General features: G+C 44.7%; 1 pseudogene; it reads left to right on the top strand.

Moving 5' to 3' along the window:
- Positions 1–7,995: 7,995 nt before the first annotated feature.
- On the top strand, positions 7,996–10,683 carry LOC136377209 (small ribosomal subunit protein uS14-like; annotated as a pseudogene).
- The last annotated feature ends 1,085 nt before the right edge of the window (positions 10,684–11,768 follow it).

Raw genomic sequence — 11,768 nt, 5'->3', positions numbered from 1 at the left:
CCCCACCCAGGCCACAACAGTTCATGGTGCTGTCATAAATAAAGGAGTCACTCTTTCCTTGATCTTTTATACTATACCTGAGTCGTCATACTTGTAAAGAAAAATAAAAAGGATAATATTAAGGCTCCTAACAAACCTGTAACTCTCCTGAGGGCCAGTGGTGGTCTATCACTTATTTTCCTTTTAAATCCACCATATTAAATACCTAACATACAGAATGGCTAATGAACATTTGATAAATTGAACTGAAATAACAAACTAAAGTGTCTCTGCTTCCAAACTGGAACCATGGCAGAGATCAAGAAATTGGTCCTTCCCTGATCAGTCAGCTCAGCAGTAGAGTGTCAGCCTGGCATGTGGAAGTCCCTGGTTTGTTTCCCTGTCAGGGCACATAGAAGAAGAGACCATCTGACTTTCTACCCTCCCCTTTCTCTCTCTCTCTCTCTCTCTCTCTCTCTCTCTCTTTCTTGCAGCCATGGTTCAAATGGTTCAAGCAGGTTGGCCCCAGGCACTGAAGATGGCTCCATGGCCTCACCTCAGGTGCTGAAATAGCTTGGTTGCTGAGCAATGGAGCTGCAGCCCCAGATGGGCAAAGCATTGCCCCCTAGGGGGCTTGCCAGGTGGATCCCTGTTGGGGTACATGCAGGAGTCTGTCTCTCAGCTTTCCTGCCTCTCACTTAAAAAAAATAAAAGAAATGGGTCCTTTCCTGAAACAATTAGGAAAGAAACCCCTTCCTGCCATTTTTGAGACCAGGCACTGCCATCTTCATCTATCATTCATTTAACAAACATGTATAGCACATCCACTGTATATGGACCCTCAATGTCATGTTCTAGTTGGGAGAAACAGATATAAGGTAAGTGAACATGAAATATTTCAGGTGACATTCATTGACTTGGGGAAAAAAGTAGTGTAAAGGGGCTAGAGATGGTGGGAATAGGCATCACGAAAAGATGCTCTTCCTGACCAGGCAGTGGCGCAGTGGATAGAGCATCAGATTGGGATGTGAAGGACCCAGGTTCGAGACCCCGAGGTCGCCAGCTTGAGCATGGGCTCATCTGGTTTGAGCAAAGCTCACCAGCTTGGACCCAAGGTCGCTGGCTTGAGCAAGGGGTTACTCGGTCTGCTGAAGGCCCGCAGTCAAGGCACATATGAGAAAGCAATCAGTGAACAAACAACTAAGGTGTCGCAACGAAAAACTGATGATTGATGCTTCTCATCTCTCTCGGTTCCTGTCTTTGTCTGCCCCTGTCTATCCCTCTCTCTGACTCTCTGTCTCTGTAAAAAAAGAAAGAAAAAAAGAAAGAAAGAAAGAAAGAAAGAAAGAAAGAAAGAAAGAAAGAAAGAAAGAAAGAAAGAAAGAAAGAAAGAAAAGATGCTCTGAGGAAATAGCATTTGAGCAAATATCTGAAGGAAATAGACTTGCGCTATCTGGGGGAAGAGTGTTCCAGGCAGAGGGAACAGGAATTGCAAAAGCCCTGAGATGGGAGCATTTTGAAAAAAGTACAGCATGGCTAGAGTGGAATGAGCAAGAGGGACAGATGTAGGAGATGAGATCAGAGGACCTTGTAGACCACAGTAAGGATTTTAGATTTCATTCTGAGAGAGAAGTCATTAGAAAGTCTGCACAGAGAAATGGCATGTTCTGATTGTAGAGAATGATGTGTTGAGAGCATCCTGATGAGACGTGAGCAGGGGGATACCTGCAACTTTCAGGTCATTTTCTTAAAGGAATAGCCCTGCCCTCTACTTCTTCCTTCTCCCCTTTCCACAGGCTAGACTCCCATGGGCATGATAGGGGCAGCTGCCACAGCTAGCTTAGGCCACAAGATGAAAGTTACATGTCGAAGATGACAGGGTAGCAAGCCAGCAGAAGCTAGAATCCCTGACCTTGTGGAGTGACTATATCAACCCCCGACTACTAAGCACAGGTTCACACTTGAGAAAGAAGCAACCTTCTAACTTGCTTAAAGCACGGTATTTTGGAGACTCTGATAATACCAGCCTAATCTGAATTGTAACTCATTCAGAGGTGATTGCAATTGCCTAGGTAATGATGGTGGCTATGATGAGAGTGGGAGTGGTATAAGTAGCCAGATTCTGGAGATAATTTAAAAGGTAGAATTGAGAGCATTTTCTGAGAAATCAGATAAAGGTATGAAAGAAAGAGAAGAGCCAGGAATTATTCCCAATGCGTAACCTGGGAGACTAGCTGCACTTATTGCAGTGGAGAAGACTGGGGACCAGTGTGTTTGAGTGGACTAGGACTGACATATACATGCAGGTGTCCAATAGCAGCTGGATATTATTCTACCATTCAGGAGAGAGGCAGGGGCTGAAGATATCCATTTGGGATTTATTAACATGTAGCCGAATTTAACATCCCGAGATAGATGAGATTTTTTAGGGAGAGTAGATAAAGTAGAATAGAGGTGTGATGACAGTCCCCAGGCATCACAGAAATGGGGGAGATGAGAAGGAGCCAGCACAGGAGACCAAGGAAGTAAGAAAAGAAATGAGAGAGAGGTGTTTTGGAAGCCAAACAAAAGGTTTCTTGGGGATTTTTTTAAATTTATTGATTTTAGAGAGAGAAGAAGGGAGAAGGAGAGAGAAAGAAAGGAATACTGATTTATTGTTCTACCTATTATGCCTTCATTAGTTGATTCTTTCTTTTATCATTTGTTTGTTTATTTTTGCAGTAAGTAAAGGAAGATTTTATTGGCCGTATAGGAAGAAAGTTAAAGGAAAGGGGGACCATGGAGACAAGTTCAAGGGGTTTGCCCAGGATGAACTGCTGCTGCCCACTGCTCCCCCAGCTACAAGTCTCGTGGGGTCCCTTAGAGCTTAGAAGAAAGAAAGAGGCAAGGAGAACATGCCCTGGAGAAGAAGAGAAGAAGGAGAAGGGGGAAGGAAAAGGCATGAATGTACTCCTGGAAGGGAGAGTGCCCATTGGTCGATTCTTGCATGTGTCCTGACTGAGGATCGAACCTGCAACCTTGGTGCATTGGGATGATGCTCTAACCAACGGAGCTACCTGGCCAGGGCAAAGAGAGTGTTTTAAGAAGGAATGAACAACCATCCATGTCAAATGCTACTGCTAGGATGAGTAAGATGAGGACAAAGAGATGAACTATGAGATTAGCAACAGGGAAGTCGCTGGTGACACTGACATGAGAATTTTCAGTGGAGCGTAGAGGACAAAAAAGAATAAAAAGAGAGGAAGTACAGACAACTCTGAATTCTGGGCAGGCATAAATCATTCCAGCAATCTAACTCCCACCCTTCCTATCACAGTTACAAGCATTCTGAAGGACATCAGTGTACCCAGCTGCCCTTCCCCGCATGTCTGAATGACCCTGCTGTCTCCTCTCCTGGATTCCCAAGGCTTGGGAGCCCAGCCCTCCCTGCTGCTTTGCCTCTGCCCTGCTGGCTCCCAAGGCCACTGTCAAGGACTGCCTGCACAGCCCAGGCAGCCAGGCCTGACTTTCCTGGATCATAATTAGTGCTGCTGCTAACAATGTTTGGCCCCTGTGGAATAGCAACCTGGGAAATTCTGATAGTTGCAATTTTCTCCCTCAGTGCTTTCCTGGATGCAATTTCCCAGCCAGTGCCTGTGCTGCCTTTTCACCAGGGAGAATGAAGACAGTTCCTCAGATGCCATTCCAGGGAACCTAATCAGTTAGCTGAAGTCATGTCCTAGCCATTATCATGGCATTATCATATTAACACAGGTACCAGCTTTGGGGAAGGTAGGGAGGTTGGGAAGAGGTGAGGGCTCCAAGCCAGCTCTACACAGCACACAGTGAGCATTGTTAGTGGCATGACCAGAAAACTGATGGCTGGAGAGAAGGGAGCCCTCCTGGAAGAGCTCTGCAGTTTCCAGCAGAGATGCAGCTGAACCATTCCCTCTTCCCTGGTGAGAAGCCTCCCTGGAACCCTCTCCCCAGGGGAGAGAGCCTCAGCAGTCAGAGCCCTGGACACTGTCCCACGACCTGCCATCCTGAGGTGGGGCCTGCGCAAATCTCAGACCCAGCTCTCTTCTGCCCCAGCAGCCTCAAGTCTTGGCCTCATCCCATAGCAGTCCTGACCTCCGGGGTCTGGAGACTTCATCGCCCCAGTGGGCCTCCAGCTCTCCAGGGCAGGGGGCTATCGTGGGTGCCATGCATCAAAGTCTTGGAAGAGAAAGTTGTGTTGGCTTAAGGCCCCTGGGGTTGCTAGACCTTGGCTTCTGCTACAGGAGATAAAGACAGAAACCAACAGCCTGACCAGGCAGTGGCGCAGTGGATAGAGGGTTGGACTGGGACGCAGAGGACCCAGGTTTGAGACCCCGAGGTCGTTGGCTTAAGTGCGGGCTCATCTGGTTTGAGCAAAAACTCACCAGTTTGGACCCAAGGTCGCTGGCTCAAGCAAGGGGTCACTCGGTCTGCTGTAGCCCCCTACTCAAGGTACATATGAGAAAGCAATCAATGAACAACTAAGGTGCTACAATGAAAAACTGATGATTGATGCTTCTTATCTCTCTCCGTTCCTGTTTGTCTGTCCCTATCTGTCCCTCTCTTTGTCTCTCTCTATCTCTGTCAAAAAAAAAAAAAAAAAAAAGACAGAAACCAACATTTATAAGACATCTGCTACCTGGAAGACCAATGTAAAGTTATCGACTGTTATTCTATAACCATTTGAGTCCAACTCTTAGGGCACAGTAAGCTCAAATAGGTTAGTGTCAGAATGCATGAAGAGCCACGTGGGGCCTCTCAGGACACTCCAGGGCAGGCACTGAAACTGGGAAGGGATTTAGATTGACACTCTTCAATGGCTGAAGGTCATGGCTCTTCCTTGCCAGGCTCCAATTTGCCTTAAAGTGATTCAGACACACTGGGTAAGTCTGGTTGCTGCTGGGGAACTCTTTACTTTAGGTTGAGGTTTCTAAGAAAGGTAATCTGGCCCTATTTGTCTTTTTTTCATGGGCCCATACATTAGAGTGTCTGGCCAGCCTATGTACTGACTTACCTTGGGCCAAAACCTCCCTCTGGTCCAATCACTTAGGGCAGAGGAGGTGGGTAAGTGGTGGTTTAAGAAACTGGGGGGGGGGGCTGATCAGGCGGTGGCACAGTGGATAGAGCGTCGAACTGGGATGTGGAGGACCCAGGTTCGAGACCCTGAGGTTGCCAGCTTGAGTGCGGGCTCATCTGGCTTGTGCAAAAAGCTCACCAGCTTGGACCCAAGGTCGCTGGCTCAAGGAAGGGGTTACTCGGTCTGCTAAAGGCCCATGGTCAAGGCACATATGAGAAAGCAATCAATGAACAACTAAGGTGTCACAATGAAAAACTGGTGATTGCTGCTTCTCATCTCTCTCTGTTCCTGTCTGTCTGTCCCTATCTATCCCTCTCTCTCTCTCTGTCCCTGTAAAAAAATTAAATAAAAGAAAAAAAACTGGGGGTGGGGGTGTCATGTGGTATATAATATGGCTTACATTCAAGTTTTGGCCAGTACAGAGTCTCTTAAAGGGGGCTGTGGAGTGGGTAGGTGGGTAAGCAGATTTAATATACCCTAATAAATATACAAATTACTTAACCTCTCTGGGCCTTAGTTGTTTTCTCATCTATATAAATGGGATGATAATTCCAACCCCATAGGGTTGTTGTAAAGACTAAATGAGAGAACAAAAGTCAAAGTTGCTAGCAGGTACTTAATAACACAGTAGATGCTTAATAAATGTCGGTTTCCCTTCCCTCTTATAGGAAAGGCCACTTCCAATGCTATATTTACCTGAACTAAAACAATTTTTTTTAAACCAAGAGGGATTCTGTCTTCTACAGCAGATTAAAGTCTCCCTGAGGATAAACATCATGACTCATTCCCCTTTTGTCTCCCTTTTGGCACCTCTACGTGATATATTTTATTCTCTCATGCTGAAATGAGCCTCCTAGCCAAGCACCTAGTAGGAGAGAAATGAGGTGTCCTCCTTTATATTCCTGGAAGGCCAGTATTGCTAGCTAACCTTCTCTGAAAGCCATTGGCAGCATGAATGATGTGGAGCAAAAAGGAATGCTATGTCAAAAGGAAGATAAATGTGCCCCAGCTCTTAGGAGGACACTTTGATTGAAAGCCCAGGACAAGGCAGCATTTTTCTTTTCTTTTTTTTCTTTTTAAAATAGCATTTTATTTTTATTTTATTTATTTTTTTTTTATTTTTATTTTTTACAGAGACAGAAAGTGAGTCAGAGAGAGGGATAGACAAGGACAGACAGACAGGAACGGAGAGAGATGAGAAGCATCAATCATTAGTTTTCCATTGCGTGTTGCAACACTTTAGTTGTTCATTGATTGCTTTCTCATATGTGCCTTGACCACGGGCCTTCAGCAGACTGAGTAACCCCTTGCTGGAGCCAGCGACCTTTAGTTCAAGCTGGCAGGCTTTTGCTCAAACCAGATGAGCCCGCACTGAAGCTGGCGACCTCGGGGTCTCAAACCTGGGTCCTCTGCATCCCAGTCCAACGCTCTATCCACTGCGCCACCACCTGATCAGGCAAGGCAGCATTTTTCTCTGAAAGCTATGAGACAATAGAAATAAAAATAGGTCTTCCCCCAACTCAGGGGCCTGGGGTAGAAGATTTACTTTTCTATGGTTATTCTATGCTCAGAGGAGTTGTCCTAGGCTTCATTTGATCAGTGACTCAAGAAATTAAATATTTATAAAGTGTCTGCTGTCATAGAACTTACAAGCTCATGAGGGAGAGACAATCAAACAGTCCCACTCATGAATATGTAAGTGCAAACATGATGAACATTATGAAACATGTTCTAGTCCAGGCTGGGTAACTCAGAGCATTGTCCTGATATGCCAAGGTTGCAGGTTCAATCCCTGGTCAGGACACATACACAAATCAACCAATGAATATGTAAATAAGCGGAACAAGCCTGACCAGGCAGTGGCACACTAGATAGAGCATTGGCCTGGGACACAGAGAAACTAGGCTCGAAACCTCGAGGTCACTGGCTTGAGCACCGGCTTATCTGGCTTGAGTGCAAGGTTGCTAGCTTGAGCATGGAATTATAGACATGACCACATGGTTGCTGGCTTGAGCCTGATGGTTGCTGGCTTGAGCCTAAGGTCACTGGCTTGAGCAAGGGGTCACTGGCTTTAGAGCCCCCCAGTCAAGGCACACATGGGAAAGCAATCAATGAACAAATGAGGTGCTGCAATGAAAAATTGATGCTTCTCCTTTCTGTCTGTCCCCCCACCCCCATCACTCTCGCTAAAAATAAATAAATAAATAAATAAGTGGAACAATAAATTGAGATTTCTTTCTCTCTCTTTGTTTAAAAACAAACACAAAAACATGTTCTAGGAGAGTATATACCAAAGAACCTGACTTAGATTGAGGAGTCAGACCATGTTAAAGATTTTGACCTTCATTGTGAGAGCAATGGGAGGTTATTGAAAGGTTTAAGTAGGGTTGCCTGACCAGGTGGTGGTGCAGTGGATAGAGCATCAGACTGGGATGCGGAGGACCCAGGTTCAAAACCCCAAGGTCACCAGCTTGAGCGCAGGCTTATCTGGCTTGAATGCGGGCTCACCAGCTTGAGCACGGGGTCACTGGCTTGAGCATGGGATCATAGACATGACCCCAAGGTTGCTGGCTTGAGCCCAAAGGTCACTGGCTTGAAGCCCAAGGTCACTGTCTTGAGCAAGGGGTCACTTGTTCTGCTGTAGCCCCTCAGTCAAGGCACATATGAGAAAGCAATCAATGAACAACTAAGGAGCCACAATGAAGAATTGATGCTTCTCATCTCTCTCCCTTCAGGTCTGTCTGTCCCTATCTGTCTCTCTCTCTGTCTCTGTCACACACACAAAAAAAAGGTTTAGGTAGGATTTTGGCATATGTTTTGAAAAGATCACTCAGCTACAATGAGGAGAATAGGTTGTAAGAATACTGTTGTATTGATAGTAATTCCAGGAAGAGATGATGGTGTCTTTAACTTGGGTAGTGGTGATGGTGGTGAAGGTAAAGAGAAGTTATGAATCAAAAGGATATTTGGGAGATAAAATTAACAGGTTGGTGATGCAAAAGTGCATGTGGTAAGGACAAGGATTCTGGTTTGTATAAATGGATGGAAGACAACAAGGGAGAAGAGCACAAGTGAAATCTTAGGTTATCCTGGAGGAGCCTTTGAGGTATCAAAGTGCCAGTGTTGAATTGGCAGCTGGATACATGGTTCTGGAGCTCCAGGGAGAGGTCAGGGTCAAGTATATATGGTATGTCATTTGTTCAGACATCGTTCGAAAGCAGTAGAAGAACTCACCTAAGGAGAGAGTAGAGAGTGAGAAGAAAAGAGGACCTGAAGAACTCAGACATATCACTTAGGACAATGATTCTTAAGATGTGATCCATGGACCTCAGGGAGGTTTCCAAGATCCTAAGGGTCCACAAGGTCAAAACTGTTTTTGTAGCACTATTAACGCCTGACCAGGTGGTGGCGCAGTGGATAGAGCTTTGGACTGGGATGCAGAGGACCAAGGTTCAAGACCCCGAGGTCGCCAGCTTGAGCCCGAGCTCATCTGGTTTGAGCAAAGCTCACCAGCTTGGACCCAAGGTTGCTGGCTTGAGCAAGGGGTTACTCGGTCTGCTGAAGGCCCGCAGTCAAGGCACATATGAGAAAGCAATCAGTGAACAAACAACTAAGGTGTCGCAACGAAAAACTGATGATTGATGCTTTTCATCTCTCTCCGTTCCTGTCACAACAAAAAACTGATGATTGATGCTTCTCATCTCTCTCCATTCCTGTCTGTCTGTCCCTGTCTATCCCTCTCTCTGACTTTCTCTCAGTCTCTGTAAAAACAAACAAAACACTATTAACGCATTATTTGTCTTTACTACTGTGTTCACATTTACAGCAATGGTACAAAAGCAATGGTTGTTAAATAGATTGCACATTAGCTCAAATCAAAGCAGTGGCACTAAACTGTACTAGCAGTCCTTATACTCCTCACTGCCACACACATTCAGTAAAAAAAAAAATAAAAAAAAAAAATCTCTTTTGTTTAAGAATATCCTTGATTAAACAGTAAAAGTTATTAATTTTTACTAAATTCAATCTCTGAGTACATCTTTTAAATATTCTGCCCGATGAAATAGAAAGTACACATAAAATATTTCCTCTGGCCTGACCAGGCAGTGGCATAGTGGATAGAGCATCAGACTGGGATGCCAAGGACCCAGGTTCAAAACCCTGAGGTTGCTGGTTTGCACGTGGGCTTATCCAGCTTGAGCATGGGCTCGCCAGCTTGAGCGCGGGGTCACTGGCTTGAGCGTGGGATCATAGACATGACCCCATGGTCACTGGTTTGAGCCCAAGGTCACCAGCTTAAACAAGGGGTCACTCGCTCTGCTGGAGCCCCCCAATCTAGGCACCTATGAGAAAGCAATCAATGAACAACTAAGGTGCCACAACAAAGACTTGATGCTTCTCATCTCTCTCCCTTCCTGTCTGTCTGTCCCTCTCTCTGTCTCTTTGTCTCTGTCAAAAAACAACAACAACAAAAAGCCTTCCTCAGTATTCCAAGTGCAATAGTTGTTATGCGTCCAGGGAAAGCACTTATGCAATTGTTTGAGTTTCAGGCTGAACTAGCCTCTTTTTCCATGGAACATCATTTTTACTTGAAAGAACAACTGAAAGACAAACTATGATTATTCATATTTGAGTGTTTGGCAGACAGTTTCCCAAAAATGAACAAAGCAAGCCTGTCACTTCAAGGATAACAACTGAAAGCATTTGTTGCCAACGATAAAACCCAAGCTTTCAAAAGAAAATTAGAATTTTGGAACACTTGTATCTGCCATCATGAACTTGACAGCTTCCTAATGCTTAAAGACCCCTCCAATGCGCTGGTTTCTCTTCAGATCGTATAAATCTTTCGCCTTTTAAAGACTCCTCTAAAGAGATTGATGGTGATATAATAAATGTGATTTTTTAAATTTATTATTATTATTGATTTGAGAGAGAGTGAGAAACATCAATTTGTTGTTTTACTTATTTATGTATTCATTGGTTGATTCTTATATGTGCCCTGACCAGGGATTGAACCCATAACCTTGGCATATAAGGATGATGCTCTAACCAACTGAGCTTCCAGGCAAAGGCCTAATGGATGTGATTTTTAAAATATAGTAAAATATATCAACATTTGGAAGATCTGTATAACTCAAGAGAATCTATATTTTCCAAATGATCAATGCTTGATGTTACAAAATCTATTCATGGGGCAAGATAAGCTAATGGATTTTAATGTAATAGAGTAGGTATTGATTGATATGGTTTCAGATTCCACATTGCAAGTAACCTTTAAGAAATTACCATATGTAGAGTTTTGGTGTAGTATCAAAGAAAAAATATCTACAATTGTTTGAAACCTAAAATACTCTTCCCTTCCCAAGTCTATGGAGGCCAGATTTCTTCATGTACTTCAACCAAAACACATATTGAAACTAACTGATGCATCTGAGAGAGCAAGGTGAGTCACCAGCAGCTCTTCTGGAGTCATCCAAGAAAATCTGGCCAGGGTGTTCATTCTTGCAATGTCTGCTCAAATTGGCACGGTCTGATCCGAAAACATGGCCTTAGTATGTGCTCCCGTGTTCCCTCAGCACACGAAGGATATAGGCTACACTAAGTTGGACTAAGTGAACCTCCTTGAATGGGTCATTCAAGACATCTACCTTACTGCAGAAACAATGCTAGCTAGCTTTTTGTACAGAAAACAAAAATTTTTTAAACTTAAAAAAAAGCTTATTGCCAGTTGGCTCAGTGGTAAAGCGTCGGGCCAGCGTGTAGATGTCCCAGGTTCGACTTCCAGCCAGGGCACACAGGAGAAGCACCCATCTACTTCTCCACCTCTCCCCTTCTTGCTTCTTTCTATCTCTATCTCTCTCTTCTCCTCCCTTCCAGCAGCCATGGCTTGATTTGAGCGTGTTGGCCCCGGGTGCTAAGGATGACTCCATGGCCTCTGCCTCAGGTGTGAAAAAATGGCTCTGGTTGCAATGGGGAAAGGGCTCCAGATGGGCAGAGCATCACCCCCTAGTGGGCTTGCCAGGTGGATCCTGATTAGAGCGCATGTGGGAGCCTGTCTCTCTGCCTCTACTCCTCTCACTGAATTAAGAAAAAAAAAACTAATTGAATGCAAGATTAGAAATGATAATTCAGGTGTCTTCTATTAAGCCAGATATTAAAGAGATTTTTAAAAATGCAAAACATGCCTGGCTGGGTAGCTCAGTTGGTTAGAGCATCATCCTAATATGCCAAGGTTGTAGGTTTGATTCCTGGTCAGGACACATACAAGAATCAACCAACAAATCCATAAGTAAGTGGAGCAACAAATCGATGTTTCTTTCTTTTCCCTCTCTCTCTAAAATTAAAAAATAAAAATTAGCCTGACCAGGTGGTGGTGCAATGGATAGAGAGTTGGCCTGGGACACTGAGAACCCAGGTTTGAAACCCCAAGAAGGTTGCCAGCTGGAGCGTGAGCTCATCTGTCTTGAGTGCAGGCTCACCAGCTTGAGCACGGAGTTGCTGTCTTGATTGTGGGATCATAGACATGACCCATGGTCACTGGCTTGAACCCAAAGGTCACTGGCATGAAGCCCAAGGTTGCTGGCTTGAGCAAGGGGTCATTGGTTCAACTGGAGCCCCCTGGTCAAGACATACATGAGAAAGCAATCAATGAACAACTGAGGTGCCGCAACTATGAATTGATACTTCTCATCTCTCT

This window comes from Saccopteryx leptura, chromosome 6 (genome assembly GCF_036850995.1).
Source record: "Saccopteryx leptura isolate mSacLep1 chromosome 6, mSacLep1_pri_phased_curated, whole genome shotgun sequence".
Lineage (NCBI taxonomy): Eukaryota > Metazoa > Chordata > Mammalia > Chiroptera > Emballonuridae > Saccopteryx > Saccopteryx leptura.
This window is presented reverse-complemented; position numbering and strand designations above follow the sequence as displayed.